A 17766-nucleotide genomic window follows, 5' to 3' on the forward strand; every position below is an offset into this window, starting at 1 on the left:
CAGCACCCTCAATTTGTTGCCTCAGGTCCTGGGTAGGGGGGGAGGGAAAAGCAGGCCAGATAAGCATGGCAGAGGGGCTCTATTCCCCCACAGCTGTCCCAGCCTCCTGACACCTGCAACTCAGAGCTGCCTGGCTTTTCACTGCAGAGAGAATTGACTGGGAGGACGGATAAAACTCCCCTGCCAGGTGTGTCCCCCCCAAATTGCTGGCTTGGGTCCATGTGGTAAGGAGGATCTGTCCCCCCGCCTACCCCAGCCTCCTGTTGGCTGCAGCTCCGAGGCACATGTGACACTATACTGCACCAGGAACTAGGGGAAGGGGATGTGGAAAGGGAGTCCCCTTGTTGTGTGCCCCCACAGCTTGCTGGCTCATGTCTTGGGAGAGCTCATCCAGTTCAGCTTGGCAAGGAGGCTCCCTTCCCTTTCCAACCCACCCCCAGTTCCCAGTGCAGTGAAAAGCTATGTGCGTCTCTGAAGTGCAGCTTTCAAGAGGCTGGGAGGAGGAACAAAGTCCTCTTGTCACATGGGCCTGGCCCCTGCCCCCCTCAAGACCTGAGCTATCAAGCTGAAGGGGGCTTTCCTCCCTCATCCCAACCTGTAGCTTGGTGGGGGGCTATTCCCCTCTCTCCAACCCAACCTCCTGATGGCTGCAGCTTGCAACTGTGCACAGCTTTTCACTGCATCAGGAACTGCAGGTGGGTGGCTGGGTGGGGCAGCAGAGCTCCTTGCCATGCAGACCCAGCCCAGCTTCTTCCAAAACCCAAGCCAGCAAGTTGGGGGAGGCCTGCATGGCCAGGGTACTCAAACCTCCCCCCACAACACACACACACACTCAGACATATAGAGAGGATGAAGAGCCATTTCTATCTCCTCTGTGTGACAGCCCAGGAGCATGGCTTTGCCAGTACTCACCCAGAGCAGATAAGGACCACCTGACGCTAGCAGTCCACCAAGCAAAGGGCTCCTGGGATCCTGGCAGAATGTGACCTACCTTGAATTGCAATGGGTACAGACCTTTGATAAAAGCTCTCTAACTTAAGGTGCTTAAGTCTGATATCACATCCATCTAGGGTTAACTTAGAATGGGATCTGCCATTTTTAGAGCACTCTGTGTGCTATGAATGTCTGTTTGGTTATGGCTGTAGAGTGTTTTCTGCATGCTTATTGCACAATAAGCATAATAGCTGTACCTAGCCTCAGTTATATGATAGAAACCTGTAATAGCTCCACTGAAATGGAAGAAACAGCTCCAGATTTACCCCAGTGGGCTGTATCATTAAAATTGTTTTGCACAAACAGATGTGAGCAATGACTGCAAGTAAAATTGCCAGTCCAAATTCTCTGCATTTCTGTGCATCTCTGTTAGCTTGTCAGGCTGAAAAGTGACAGTGCTGACATCTCGCTCTCTTTGTTTGTCTCTGTATTCGATGACTATATCCACCTGTCTCATACAACACATTTAAACTTTGTTTTCCTCCTCCATTTGTGCATTGTGTGCTGAAGCTCCCCTAGTCTTGCTTCAGGCCCTCTGCACAGGGAAGGAGGCTTCAACAGCAACCTCCACACTCAGTATTCTTCCATTTGAGAAAGAGCAGAAAAGTCCATGGCGTGCTTCTAAAATGATTAATGTAAGTTTAAAGTGATTTTTTTGCCTTGTTCTCTTTTTTTATTTTGCTTGTCATGTTGAGACCTGGGAATTTTTAGCAACATATACTGCATGCATCTTGCTTAACACTGTATTATCTTTAGCAACTTCTGTGGAGATAATGTGACTGATTTTTGTGGTACTGGAGCAAGAAAATGGATCAATCAGCAGCTGTAAATTTACTTACTCTTTATCATGTCCTTACTCTTTATCATGTCCTTTTCCATTTCTTGGTCTAGAATGTATTTAAAATGAATGTGTTACTTTTTAACTATATTCTATCTTACTACAGTTTCATTATTCAAGCTTAAGTGAATTTGGTAATTCAGGGTTGTTTTTGCTTTTGGTGAGAAGACTTTATTCCACAAGTAGTCTGTTTGATTTCACTCTGTTCTCCAAGGGAAGATTAGACTCTGGGTCTTATAATGTAACCCTTTTTTCAAATGCTTTGACTTACATGGAGTTTGATCATAATGGGGGTTGTTGTATAATAATAATAATGACAATAATAACACTACTGCTGCTATTACTACTACTAATTTGCATTGAGAGTTTGGTTTTTGCAAACTTTTTCTGTTAAGCATGGTCCACCCAAGGATAGCTGGTCCCTCAGGCCAGAAAGATAAAGATACATCAGTCTCTAACCATACCAGTATACAAGGGGATGATGGTGCTGCTAGCAACTTATTTAGGCACGGCTATATGCCCAGATTGAATAACTAGGCATACATTTACAGCTGAATTGATTGTGGGAGGAAGTAAGAAGGGTTTGTCCTCACAGTGGTCTTGCCCTCATAGCTGCGGCCTTGAATATGCCCTACCTGTATTCTGCTCACCTGAATCAGCAGAGATAGTCACAATTTAGAAATGTATCACTGAAGCCACTCTGGATTCTGAATTCTTTGCACTCACTCTTGACCCATAGTCTTCAGTATGCCTGATGGACTCACAAAAAGGCCAGAATCACCTTACCTACCCTAACTTCTAGCCATAGGATATTTACTATGAGAGTTTGGTAGCACTGGGTTAGTAGAACTTGAGGTGTAAATGCAGTATGTTAACCAAGCCAACATAATATGCCCAGTATTGGTATGAAGTTAGTGGAGCTGTTTCATATTTATACTGGTACAATTGATCAGGACTGGACCCAGTGGTCTGACTTTATCCCATTTATTTTAATGTAGTTCTACAAGGAATGAATTTGGCGCTCTATCTTTAGTATAAGTTGTTCCCTGGGGATTCTCTGAGAGAGCTGGCTAAATTCTCAAGAAACTACTTCCTTTAATAAATAAATAAACACATAATTAAAGTGCCTGGTGCTTTTGGCCAGACTGCCTCATGTGTAGTTCCTCTAAAGTGATGATTTACAGTTCTTGCATACTGTGAGTATTTGTTCATGGTCCTTAGGGGCTCTGCAAGTGAGGCTGTACATACTGTAAACAATTTATAATGTTGTGGCCATTACTGTTTATTGAGAATTTGAGTACACTAAATAGGGGTTTGTTGCAAACTAGGGTTACTCAGACAATGATAAATTAAGAAAAATGGGAGATATTTTGAATATTAGAATACATTCTTATTATTCATGGCTGCTTGTTATCTGGTACCATCATATTAATCTTAGGATCATTGTTTGTATTACAATAAAAATAACATGATGCTTTCGAACTCAATTCCCCTGTGGTCCACAGCATCTGGCTGTTTATGACAAGCAGTAGGCACACACGGGCCTGATTTTTCCATTCTCTTATACCACTGTAAATCAGGCATAAAGTCAATGAAAATAATGGAGTCACTCTCACATGAAACTGACTTAAAATGGAAGGAGAATCAGGTTGATATGATTTTAAAGAGACTGTCTCATCATCTACCTACCCTGTTACAAGTAGTTCCAATATCCTCCAAAAGAAAACAAAACATATGGATTTATTTTTAATTTTAGTTACAATTCAGTGCTGTTTTGCGATGCACAATACCAAACATGTACAGACCTGTAAACAGTTTAGCTGACCTGAAAAGTCTGCACTTGAAAATAAATTACTGGCAATGTTCTCCTTGTGTCTCAAATTGGAGAAACAGTATTTGTAAAAGTAATGTCCAGAAAAGGCTGGTGTTATAGTTAGGACAGGCATTTGGGGCTTAGGAAATCTGGGTACAGTTCCAAAATCTATCATACACTTCCTTTGTGAAACTGCAAATCATTTAAATCTGGGCCCTGCTCCCATGACCTTTTCTGTATTTTGAATTAAATAGTCAGTGGATGACATATAGAAGTAGTTAAGGGGGCAGGGACCAGAACCAAGGTCTTCCCTCTTCCATTAAAGTTCCTGACCACAGGTCTAAAGAGCTATGTTTCCTTTTGTGCTCTTGTTCTCTCTTTAGTCCAATTAATCTTACATTCTTCTCTGCACAGTGGCACAGCTTCAAAAGGAAAGATGGAAAGTACCATTACTTCAGCCTTAGTTATAGCCTGATGATTAGGTCACTTTCCTAGGAAATGGGAAATACAGGTTTGTACCCCCTGGTCATGTCTAGACAAGTGCGGCCATGTGGTAAGTGGTGCCACAGTCACTTCTGCAGCACCACATACCACACTTTTAGGTATTCTCTGCACTGCAAGGGAGCAACACGGAGGGTGGGGTGGGGGTTGACCCCTAGATATCCAAGGGTAAAAAACCCTTGCAAAAAAAAAGTGGAGTGGCACATTCAGCAACAGTGTGTGCAGCTCAAAACCAGAGCCTGGCCAGCTGGAGCCATGCTCCAGCTGCTGGCCTGGCTCCAAGCAGCAGGATTGCCACTGCTGCAGCCCCAGGAGGCCCCCAGGACCCCAGACAAAGTTGCTGGGGCCATCCCAGTTCTGGCCGCAGCTTCCCCTGCCCTACCCAGAGTAACTTGCCAGGTGCCAGAGGGCACATAACCCAGGTATTCCCCAGGGACAACTAGTGGCAGCACAGGTATGCCACTGCTAGTTGTCCCTGAGGAACCAAACGTCCATTCTCAAGTGGATGCAGCCTCTCAGACTAAAGAGAGAATTAAATCCAGGTCTCTCAGTTCCCAAATGAATGAGACAGTTATACATCCATTGGCCATTTTCAAGTACCTGTGAAGTATTACCCTGCTACCAGCCACCACACACGTTCCAGTGTGCATCTGTAAGATTATTGTAATTCATTCCAGGGACAAGCTTGTCAGGTTCTTTGCTGTCAGGTTAAAACAGGCAACTGATTTAATACAGAGCTGACTGTCTCAGGTTAGGGATCCCATGAGAACAGATGCCACACAGTGGGCATATCTATACATAATAATAATATGATGCAATACATTCCAGTGTAGTTTGCACTGAAGTTTGTTGTTCCTGGGTCCAGCATTTACATGTGTTCCTGGGACCACAGCACACTGAGCAGGGGCAGTGCAGCCCTGATTGGCAGGAGGCCCAGGGGGTAAGCTTGGCTGCCTGCAGCTGCTCCTCACTAGCTCAACATGCTGTGGAGGGGGCTCACTGGGGCATGATGATGCCACAGTGTGGGGCTAGTCAGCAGGCAGTCCTTGTGTCCTGGCCAGCCCAAGTCACCATCTACACATGCATTGCACATAGTCATAGGTGGAGGGAGAAAATATTATTGGGGAGGCGCTGAGCGCACATGCACGTGCACACTCACATGCCACTCAGCAGGTAATCTCTGGAGGAGAAGGGGTGGGGGGGATCAGATTGAGGCCCCCACAATGAGGGAGGGATTGGGATAGGGGCAGGGGCTGGGGTGAATGGGGCCCTGGGTCAGGTTGTGGAATGGTTGCAGGCTGGGTGGCTTGTCCACGGGTGTGGGAGGGCTCCCTTCTCTGCACACACCCCAGGGGAGGCATGGGGGGGCATGTGCCCCCTGGATCTGTGTGTGGGGTGCAGGAGGGCTGCTGCTGGGGGCTGGGCTCTGTTCTCTGCTGCCACTGCCTCAGGAGCTGTGTGATGACATGTACCTACTGCTGCCAGGCTGTGCCATGTCCCCTGCCTGGCTGGTGGCAGCAGGCACATGGTGTCACAGAGCTCCTGAGGCAGCAGCAGCAGCAGACCAGAGGGCCCCAGCCCACAGCAGCAGCCTGTCTCTGCTCTGCGCACAAATCAGGGGGCACATGCCCCTGTGCCTCTCCCAGGGTGTGTGCAGTGGTGGGACCCCCGCAGGGTCCCTGGATGAGCCGCCCAGGCTCTGACCATCTCACAACCCGCCCTGGAGCCCCATTCACCCCAGCCCCTGCCTCTGCCTCACTCCCTCCCTCACTGTGGGGGCCTCAATCTGGTCCCCTCAATCCCCCTTCCCCTTCACAGACTTGCCTGCTGTGATTGGCAGTGCTCCACAGCTGCTGGGCTGCAATCCTGGCTGTGTGCACATTGTGGCTGCATGTTTGAGTTTATGCACACTCCTCCCCTCCCACTGCAGCCACCCAGAGCCCATGGCTGGGCTGCCCTGCAGTCCTCTGCACTGCCTCCACTGCTCTGCATTTGCAGGGGCTAAGCCCTGTTAGCCCCAGCCTTTCGCCGCCTATGCAAATAGTGCTTGTGTTGTGCAGTACTATCCTAGAGTGGAATTAATTGGTTAATTAGTTTACTCCAGCCTAATAGCATCACTCGTTTAGATGGTGATTCTTTACTGTGGAACAAATTAGGCATCTCCTCAGTACATATCTCATGTAGATGTGTCCAGTCTTTACATGAGGCTTAAATGGCAATTAACTAAAATTAAGCATGATTGTTCTGCGGCAAAGTGTTCACTCAGATAATTCAAAAGTACTTAACATGGAATGATGGGCTTGTCCATGTGTAAGGTCTGGGGATTTGCTGAGAGATAAAATGCTCAAATCTGAATTAAGCCAGTTGTCTCTTTTTATCCTCTCTGACTGCCTACTGGCAGAGGAGCAGCAATGTAGCTGGAAGGGGTGGTGCTACTCTTGTGTTGATGTGGGTCAAATCCTGGGACAACCGGAGCATCTCAAATGAGATGTCTATTTACAGCCTGAATGAAACAAAATGAAAGTTGCAAGGGTTTTGCTACATTTGTATAAGTAATGTCTCATGAAGACATAACAATTAGGTTTTAGCAGCTTATATTAGTATCATTTGCTACTGTCTATACCCTGAAGCACATTTAAGGACATTTAAGCCCTCAGTGTCCTGGATTCCGGTCTGGCACCTTTGTGAAGCCCTATGTCTCCTAGCAGCCTCTAGGCCATACAGTAATACAAACAGTGGCTAATTGGACAGCCACTTTGCCCTTGATAACACCATAATGGAAGAGTTTATATGATGCCAAAATTGGGGGATTATATTTCACTAGAACAAAAGCCTAATTATGCTAGCAACACAATAAAGCCAGGGGCCTGGATCAAGATGCTTTGCAGGAAAATTACTGGCTAGTATAAATCCACCTCTGTTGCAGAAGACTGTGGAAAATATAAGATGGTGTAAAATATCCTTTTATTTTTCAACTCAGAGTCTCCCTTGCATCTGGAATTGTTCATGAATACAAGAGTGAAACAAGATACTGTTTTACATAAATAAAATCTGATAATCTCAATAAAAAAATCAAACAAAAAGGTACTTTCTAAGTAATCTTTAAAGCCCAATATATCAAGAAATGTGTGAATGAAGGACTGTAAGACATATTTACAAATTTTGGCTGCCTCTTATAAGAATTTCTTTGGTATAGATGATGCTAGACAAAACTGTGATGGTTTTGGAGATTTTGTCTTTTAAAACCAAACCAAGCCTGACATGTTTCAGATATGGATTTCTTCTTATATTAAACCCTCCTGCCTCATAACATTCAGGGAGGAGAAGTTTGAACATGTGATTATGCTTTGGACTCATCTTGATTGCAGAAAATTAAAAGAATAAGTAAATATTTTATTTTCTCTTTGAAAGAAGAACATCTTATTTATAAATGCATGCAGCTATGTGTAATAACAATTCATGTTATAGAGACGCGATACCTGCAAGAAAAAGAAGGCTAACTCAAGGGTTTGAATACTTATCTAGGACTGAGGAGACCCAGAAAATATTCTGTTTTGTCACAGACTATGTATCTGACCTTAGGCAACCTTGGGTTGCCTAAGGTCAGATCTAAGTGAGGCCTAGGTAGAATTCAGGCACCTAAGTCTACAACTGCAATTCTGATTAAATCTACTCAGCTGCCACCCAGTTCTGACAGTATCTAAATTCTGTAGGTACCTCAGCATTTGACAGTAAAGTTCCCCAGGTACCAAGAGAACTGCTTCTCCAATTCCCAGAAGCACTCTTTCTTGACAAGGCTGAGCAGCTTGGCATGCTACCTCATGCATAAGCCCATTTGGGATCCATAAACTAGGAGTTCTTGCACATATGTCCCCAGAGTAGCTTGATCTGAAAGGTATTCTCAGAGCACAAAAAAGGCAAAGGTAGATACCACACTGTTTTGAAACACTCTAGGAAGAAGTATTCCTGCTTCCCCACCCCTTTTATACCATATCACAACAGTTAAATCCTGATCCAAGGTGGGTGGGAGACCGTTCCAACTCCTTCCCTTGACTGTAGGGATTCAAACTCACATCTTCCACAGAAATATTTCCACCAGAGGGCAAGCTACAGAGGGATTCTCTACCTGTTGGTTTGAAGCTGTTTTACTCTCCAAAAAAGAAATCATGATTCATTCCGAAAAAGAGTGGTTGGAGGGAGTAGTTTTCTAGTCTGATTCCAAGGACACTTTATGAACTGGAAGGCATATGGGCCCTAGGGTCTTGCTTTCTTTTTTTCTTCTCTTTTCTTTTCTTTTTTGGCAAAATGAATGTCAATTGTCAGCTGCAAGAATGAAAAAAAATATGTTTAACAGGAAAGGTAAAATAGGACCCTATGTCAGAATGTAAGCAGGGTTTTAAGCTGTGAATCCCAGGTAGAGGAAGTTGACTCCAGTTGCGCTGGAATAACTTGCCTAAGATGTGGAAAGTGACAGTGATGCATCCTAAGTTCTGCCCTCTGCATTTCCTATTGATTGTTTGGGCAACTCCTGCTCTTTCTGCTGACTTTAGGCAGCACTACTTCTTGTGGATTTCAGATGTTCAGTATTGCTGCTCTTATGTTACTTAAAAAAAAAAATGGACACAGTATTTCTGTGCCTCAGTTTCTCCCATATAAGTTGGGAGGAACAGGATTCTTACTCCTGTAGTAGCACTACAATTAAAATGTGTTACTATTGCTCAAGCATTGCACATTAGAGTCTTTCTCTAGGCTCCAAAGGCCATTCCCTGCCATCCCAGCTGTAAATGGCTACCTGCTCTTTTGGATTAAGTAGTCAAAGTTGGCTGCATACGACATTGCTCCCTTGTGTGCTCTTTGCTGTAGAAACTAGCTTGATCAGCTGCTAAGCTTATGTGGGTATTTGAATATAGAGCAGTACTGTTTAGAGTATACATATATATATATATATGTAAAATAGTATCTTGTTTCACTCTTGTATTCATGAACAATGTCAGATGCAAGAGGGACTCTGAGTTGAAAATTAAACGGATATTTTATACCATCTTATATTTTCCACAGTCTTCTGCAACAGAGGTGGATTTATACTAGTCAGTAATTTTCTTGCAAATATATATTAAAATGACATACTAAAGCAATCCCAGGCCTTATAAATACCTGGGAAGAGGAAAAATGGAAAGAGATAAAAACCTCAGCCTGTACCATTAACATAGTTTTAACTATGCTTACAGACAGGAGTTACAATTGTCTTGTGATTGGCCCCTTGAAAGTGCTCTATAGCCATGCCCTGACAGAAATGCACACCTGCGGAGCACTTTAAAAGTGTTTAGTTGCACAACAATCTGAACCCTCATTAAATGTGGGTTCAGATAAAGGTGCTCCAAAGTGGAGCAACTTCAGTAACATCTGTCACCACATGCTGAGGGGCTGAACTGGGCTGATACAGCCCAACCCCATGGTTGGTGCTGTCTTCAGAATGGGAAGGGGAGAAGGGATGGGGGAAAGTCGAGCCTGGGGTTTGCCCAGCTGGCACTGGAGGTTGGGGAATATGGATTACAGTCCCCCCGACCTCGAGGGGGCTCCAATCTACCCACCCCACCCACCAGCACAGGCTGGGCAAACCCCAGATGTAACTTCTGAAGACAGCACTGGACCTGGGAGCAGGAGGGGGTGTGGGAGAGGTGCCAGGGGAGAGTAGTTGTAGACATGCAGCTGCTTCAGGCTGGAGATTGATCCCCCAACCCCTCAGACCCAACAGTGAAAGTGTATTGGGGCAGGGAGGATGCTGTAACTTATGGCACTTTCTGCAAAGCACCATGAATTACAGCAGGGAGCTGCATGTCTGTTAGCACCCTATGTTGCATGAAGATAGAAAATTATTTTGTAACTGATTTGTTTTATATAGTTTTAGCTGTAGTGAAGATAGTTCTTTATGCCATAATTATGAACTTCTATCCCATACTCCATTTTCTGTGAATTAAAGAAATAACAAACTTTGTTGATAAACTGAGAATGCATCTGTGATATTGAAAATCACTGAATGGGTTGGTTCTCCACTATATTTAAATTTAAACAGAATTCTAACTTCTTCGTTTTTCATAATGCACATTTGTCACAGTTTAGAAAAAATCAATCAAGTTTTATTGTAATTTTTTTCTTAGAGACTGATATTTTGAAAGAACAGATTCTGATACAATGTGGTATAACTGCCTATTTGTTTCCTAAAGTGACTTTATATTTCAATTTAAAGTGAAGCAAATTGTTTCAGACTATATGCATATATAATTTTGTAATACATTGCTTAAATATACACAGGTATTAATAAAAACAGTGATAAAGGCGTGGGAATCTATTTTTCCCCTTGAAGTTATATTTCAATAAGAAAGAAAGTGGCCATAAATCACAGCCTTTTAAGCCTTCTCTTCTTCCTTATTTCTGTACCAGAACAGTTTGTTCTGGAAAAAAATTGAGCCAAAAATAACTATGGTTTTGCTTCCCCTTTCCTTATTTTATATGTAAGTAACCTTACCATAACAATCTTACTCTGTGTACTATACAAAAACTATATTTTTATTTGAATGGTGCTTACAAGAAACAGATAATTTAGAGGTTTGATTGTTACAAAACTTCTCTTCTGCTTTTGGTTAAAAAAAAGAGACTGAAGAATGACATATGGTTACATTTAAAATATAATGTGCTAATCACATTTCCTTAGCTAAGAAAAAAGCTATCTTACAGCTGATTTGTATTCCTTGGTTGTGCAAACTCAGAATACTTTGATTTTAGAGTAGCAAAAACATTTGTAGAAATCTCTTACATCTACTGTAGTCTTTGCAACAAAGATATATTTGTGTTGTAAAGTTGCTGTCGCCAGTGTATGGTCTCAGAATCTTCATTGCCATTTTATCATTCAGAATGTAAACCAGTAATAGATGGAAAAAACACATATAAAATGGCTGTACTCCTGTAGCAGAGGTCAAGTGGCTTTCTGTGTCTCTAGACCTCAGGCAGAAGGCAGAGTAGAGATGCAGCCTGTAGACTAACTGAATCAGAGATACCTAAGCTTTCATGAACAAGAGAATTCACATCATTAGGGTTTAGATTATAATAATGTATGTTCCTTTTTTATTATTTTATGCTCATATAAAATATGAATCCTAGAAATCCAGGAACTCTCATACAAGAAGAAGCAGAAAATTCTTTTACTGAAGATGATCCTGCTTTAGTCTCTGCCATCAGTGAAAGCTGTAATTATCTGATTAGCCAGTAAAGGGCTCTTTTGTAAACAGCAGTGGAACAAAAATAGCTTTTTGTTGAAATTCATATTATCCTTTCACATTATTCTAAAGTAATAGCCACATGTGTTAATAATTTTCACTGTCAGGAAAATTTATGTGAGCACTAATCTAGATGTATGTAAAATTTGGCAGTTTCAATTGACAGGTTTTTTTAACCTTTTTTGTGTGCTTAAAATCAATTGAAAAACTGAAGTTTAAAGTTTAAAACAAAACTCTACCAGTCTTCTGTTTTTGCTGCTTTTGTGTGTGAAGCCACACAAAAGCTATGTTATTCATTGTTTGAAAACAAAAATAACTCAACCCTTATTAATCCCCAATGAGCCCAAATATACTTAATAAATCCTTAATAAAACTTTCAACTTTACTCTGCCACAACAATTTTACAACAAAACTGAATTTTACCTCATTTGGGGTTTCAAAAGAAAAATGTTGCACATTTTTATGTTTTATCATATTCCTGTATTTTATAATGTTATATTTTATAATATTTCCATCATTATAGAATGTAAGCATTTTAATTGATAGTGCTTCAGAGGTAAAACATCTTACCAGCACTGGTTGGCATTCCATGAAGACCAAGACCCAGGTCTTATTCTGCCTCTAAGGTCATGTTCCCATGAATGGGAACGTGCATTTCCTGAGGACAACTAGCAGTAGCACATATTTCTGCTGCTGCTAGTTGTCCCCAGAGAATGCCTTTCGGGCATGCATTCAGTTGCCCCAGATGGGGTAGGGGAGGCTGGGGCAAGCACCTGGACTGGCCCTAGCAGCCTAACCTGGGGTACTGGAGGCATCCCAGGGCTCCAGCAGTGGCAACCCAGATGTCCAGAGCCTGGGCTGGCAGCCACAGCATGGCTCTGGCTGGCCAGGCTCTGATTTCAGGTGGCATCCACTGCAGCCACGTGTGCTGTGCCGCTTTTTTCTAGTTCAGGTTTTTTTGACACTGAGATCTCCTGGTGTCAAAAAACCCAGCTGTGCTACAAATTAGCAGCTCAGCAAAGGCCTTTATATGTGGTGCATGTGGTTTGCAGCATCCCAGACAGGTCTGCAGAACTGCAAACCACGCATGCACGCTGGGCTGGACATGCCTCGTATAGGCTACTTTTGCAGGATCACATATTGGATCACTTCTGAGTTACCACACAATAGGCCACATCCAGACACCTCAGGATCTGTTCACTCCCAAATAGTGTTGAACAAGCAATCTAGATGCCCCAGCAGAATTCTGGCTGTTTAATGGGGTTAAATAGGAACTTGTTTAGTGATTAGGCTCCTAAAAAACACTCTGGTACACTTGCATTTGCTAGAGATGGAATAAGATCTGGGCCAAAGTTTTCATGTCATTGTGAATCGGAAGGGGATGTGGTTCATGAGGCAATCTTTCTTATATGAAAGGTTGATGATGCCTACTTTAAAATGAACTTCAAGCTTTGAAAACCTTAGAACAGTGACAAGTTTAGAGCTCTCACAGGTTCAGTCATGTACTACAGCTAAGAGTACTATAAAAATACATAGAAAGACAGTGTCGTGTTTCTTTATAGGGCAAGAAAACAAACAAAACAAAAAACAAAACAAAACAAAAAAGCCTGAATAGCTTCTCCCTTTGCACCATAAGAGCAGCTCACAGTAATGTGAAACAAAGACAAATGTTACCAAGAATAGGTAAGACACTCAAGTGAGTAAATCTGCAGTAATGTTTAGCTACTACCTGTCAGGTACATCAAATGAGTACTGAAATGTCTGGCTTTCTGAACTCTCTATAGGTAGCCCAAAATACTTAACCTTTAGATGCAGAGTACCCACAACTGCTTGTTTGTTGTTGCTGTTGATTTGTTTCTTGTTTTGTTGCGAAGTTTGAGTTATAAGGCTTTGCAGTCATCTTTGGAAATGAAACTAGAAAGGGCTATCTAGAAATGTGTGTTATTGTAACTCAGCACCAATTAAACCATTTTGACCATTCACTGTTCTCTATTTTGCAGTTCTTTAATTCCAGTTCCACTACCACCATCATCTACAATCTAATTTCAGGTGAGATACTGAATCCTTCCTTATATTATTCACACATAGCTTAATAACACGTTTATTATGGTATTGGTTTGCCTTATCTCCCTAGCTAATCAGAACAATTCAATGGGGAAGCTAGCAAGATTAAGCCTGAAAAAAGAAAAAAAAAAGTTGTTTCCATGCAGCCTCAGATGCAAAACTGGTCTCACTACATAAATCCAAATGATCTGCAAGGAAACAGACACAAGACAAGCGCCTCCTTAAGTCAATGAGCACAACTATTAAATGCATTGCATAAAATAGTAACAGTATTCCCAAGATGGGCTGCCTCAGATGCTTCAGCTAAATATACAGCCAATTAGATGATTCCCAGAGCATTAAAGGAAAAAAAAGTAGAGCTAATTTCTAAAGCAAAGACATACAAAGCAGAAAAGAAACTTGAAAAATATATATGCATGTCATAAAAAGAAGATAAAAGCACCAAACAAGATGTTCAAAACATTTCCACCCAACATGCTTGTAAATGGAAAATTGGGATTTTAAAAGTTTCTTTTCTTTTCATAGAAAGTGTGTACATTTTGTTAAGAATTTTACTTTACCAGGCTTGTAACTTGGGCTTAATACTACAATAATATAAACAACCCTTAAGAGCCTGAGAAATGTATAAGGGAAGTATTCAACATTTCCTTAGCAAATGGAAGGATTAATCCCTTACAGAACGATCAAGATCTTGTTTGCCATGCAATGTTTTTCAAGCTTCCATTGCTTCAAAATTTCATTTCTTTCATTATTTTATATGTTCCTTGATGTAGAATATGAAATTTAGGATCTTTCCATGGAAGTTATTTTTTTTAATAATTTGAATTTGTCCAGAATAGTCACATGCATTTCTTCCCATTGAGCAACTACATGAAAATTGAGATTTTGACATCTTTTTCATTAAGTAAAAATGCTACTCTTCTGTTCTTGGATAGGAAGTATGTTTGGTTATAAGTGTTTATAAGTAGGAAGTATGTACTAGAATTTTTAGGTTATACTGGGGCTCTTAATATCAAAGGTTGGGGAGTTCAGAGATGTTTCCTGCCAAGAATTCCTGGAATTTGTATTCTTCATTTGTCCTTTAGTTTGACTGACATATATTGGAGGCTCTATGAAGAAATATCTTTTTCTTTGTTTTCACAAGGGTTATTTAGCATTAAGACCAATGTGTCTTTTGGTAAAATGTTTGGGGGAAGGTGGTAGGCTTCCTTTCACTCTGAGCAAGTCACGCTGAGCTTCTTAAACATGCTGATAGCAGTATGCACTCTTCTTCGATCCCTCAGCATATCTGGTGTATTATTCATCTGAAAGACCTGTAAACAGGAAAGATGTTTTTGTGCAAAATACTTAAACTATTTTGATGCATTATTTATACCGATTAATCTTTCTCTATCAAAATATTGTACTATTTAATGGTGCACTTTTGAATGTAGATCGGCTGCTACTTTTGTTTTACCTTCCTTAGCTAAAGACAGTTAGGAACACAGAGACTGCTGATGGGACAAAATCTGAAGTATTTATTCTTTAGGATGCATGACTTGCTTACAAGTCATATTTTTAATTATATTACTAAGGGTCACACACAGGAAAGTGTAATCATGATTTGCATAGAAATGAGCAACTATGTTGATCCAGTCACTTAAACCATGTTCAGCTAAAGACAAATATTCCTGAAGCAAAAATGGATTTAGTGTACAACAAAACTAACTAAACTACCAAAATCATCTTTGACCCTCTCAAAGCTCAGAATGATATAAAGTGCACTTTTGATTTATTATTTGATTATTATATTAATTTACTTAGCAAGAAAACCTATATAATTAACAAAGAGAATTCATGTTTGTAGTTGATAGAAGGGCTTGTGCCAGGCATACTGATTTATCACCTTTTGTTGCTTTTATGTGTATTCTTTGGTAACCTTTATGCCATGTCATAGATCTTTAAACTCCATATAAATTAATTTTGGGGGGGAGGGGCAGAGATAGTGCTTATCATTTTTCTTTAATAGCTTTTATTATTTTATTGACACAATGAGCAATCCTAAACAAGCCAAAGCTGTATGTCTAAAACGATGTATATTTCCCCAGAAGCTCCTTCAGAGGAGGCACATAGAATGACAGTGAAGATTAGTTTTAAAATTAACGTATATCACATATTTCTTACTAAAGTAAAAGCCTGAAATCAGGCTTCAAGACAAGATTTTAAATTCTGGGGTATATAAGGATACATTTCAGTAGTTAGATGCAGTCTCATATCGTGCCCAGTATAGCTTCATACAACTGAGGAGAAGCAACCTGGAGGCATTCTCCTTTTGAACGGTATAATGGGCCACATCACCAGCTAGTGAGCTTAAGCATAAAACCTCACTAGTTCTGCATCTCTTTATGCCAGGGAGGATCTGGCTTATACTTTCCTGAATTTCTGTTGTTGTACTTGGTGCCAGTAGTGTAATAAACAGTGTAGTTATCACCAGGTTCAGTAAATACAGACATATATGAAGGGCAAGAACTACACAACTGGTTTTATTCTGGAGTCATAAGCAAGCCCTGTAGACCCTATATTTCTCTCCGAGTACCCAACTGATTAACAGCCACTACCTAACTAGCTGTCTGCTGCCTGAAGGACTATCTCCCAATTCTCAATCCCTCAGTCTCCTATTAGGAAGCATCATTAATTCATAATTTCTATAATTACATCTTCCCTCTTAACAATAAGTAAAAAAAAAAAAATCAATTAATACAAAATTCATTTAACACCCAAGGCGGGTTTCACCTACAGAGGAGAGGTTGCATCTACAAAAGACAGGTTTTGCCAGCTAGTGGAGTGGGTAAAGGAAGAGCTGAACCATGACCTGATAAGAAGGAATGGGAGAGCATTTTGGTATTTATTCCCAGTAGCAAAGGTACAATTTTGGATAGTTCCTACATAGGCTGTACAGGTAGGCAATGGTTCCTTACTCCCACTCCAAAATGTACTACTGAGGCCAGTAAATGGTACAGAAGTGTTGTTCTTATATTTTCACATTAACCATGACTTTGGTTATGGTTGACTCTTAGAAAATTTGTTCCAGCTATGTTTTTGAGTTCATTATTGTTACACTTTCTATGTAGCTGAATCTGTCCTGGAAATAGAACAGATAACCATTCCTAATATGTGAACTGGGTTGAGATTCTATGGAACAGAATCTGCCCCTTTACTAATTCTGAATAGTACCTACTTTGTGAGTGACCTCATTGTTTTAAAATGCATCTTACTCACAGACTAAGATACTGTTCTATGTATGTAAAGGTTGCATAATCTGACTCCTGGTATTTAAAAAACACACATTTTCATTGAAATGTTAATGTTCTAGATATGAAACTTTATTCAATGGACAATGGCAAAGAAAAGAAGAACGAAGTGAAAAGGTAAATATTCCTATCTAACCAGATGGCTAGGATCATCACTGTCAGCCTTCTGGGCTGCTTCTACATGCCATGGGAGTTTAATTCAGTTTAGTTCTCCCAAATTGAAACAGTGGATTTTTTAAAAACACCACTTCAATTTAGGGAGAATTAAACTGAACTAAACCCCTGTGGTGTGTGCACCAGGGTGGGGGCCCGATATATACCTGCCTCTTTGGCAGGGAGGGGTGGGCAGGGCATCAAGTTGTCAGTGGGCCAAGCAATTCCTGAGCTATGCATGTGATGTATTATAGTGAGCCTTTAGCCTATGTCTTCCTCTCAGGGACTATGCAACTTATTTGGCAGTTACTAAGAGTTCTGCTTAATCAAGTTTTTAGTGATATTTTATGTAATGTATGATTCAGAAATGACCTACTAACATTTTTGCCTATCTTGCCCTCCTTTCTACCTGACTTCAGAATAACACAGCTAATCACTTCTGTCTTCCCTTCAGTTCAGCACAATACTAACCGTTTCTTTTTAGGTGATGCCAAACACGTCTGTTCTTTGCTATAGTTTCTCTCCCTTAGTACTGGCTGTTCCCAGTGGGTACAATTTAGCTCTAAATCTGCACATGATATTTATAAAGAATGAATGAATGAATGAAAAAAAAATCTTATTAATTCTGTTTAGAGCTAGGTCTTCAGAAACCTGTTTAGTGGAGAAGGAATCCATTATAATAAATACCAAGTCTTCAGAATCTTTCTTTTAAATTTCAGCAGAAGTGACATCTTAATTGGTGGGAAAATACTCAAATTAAATTAATATATTATCACTTTTTATTATGTGGTAAAAGTTTGGGATTGCATTTGAAGGCATAATATGTATAATAAAAATTAA

The 17766-nt window shown here is 40.9% G+C and overlaps 1 long non-coding RNA gene across 1 annotated transcript in view; it reads left to right on the top strand.

Moving 5' to 3' along the window:
- Window positions 1-1558: 1558 nt before the first annotated feature.
- LOC112550938 overlaps window positions 1559-17766 on the top strand; it is a 56148-nt gene continuing 39940 nt past the window's right edge. The window contains exons 1-2 of the long non-coding RNA XR_003095025.1: window positions 1559-1628; window positions 13420-13468. This is a non-coding gene — a long non-coding RNA (uncharacterized LOC112550938). The remainder of the gene's footprint in view (window positions 1629-13419; window positions 13469-17766) is intronic.

This window comes from Alligator sinensis, unplaced genomic scaffold, assembly GCF_000455745.1.
Source record: "Alligator sinensis unplaced genomic scaffold, ASM45574v1 scaffold620_1, whole genome shotgun sequence".
NCBI classification, from domain to species: domain Eukaryota; kingdom Metazoa; phylum Chordata; order Crocodylia; family Alligatoridae; genus Alligator; species Alligator sinensis.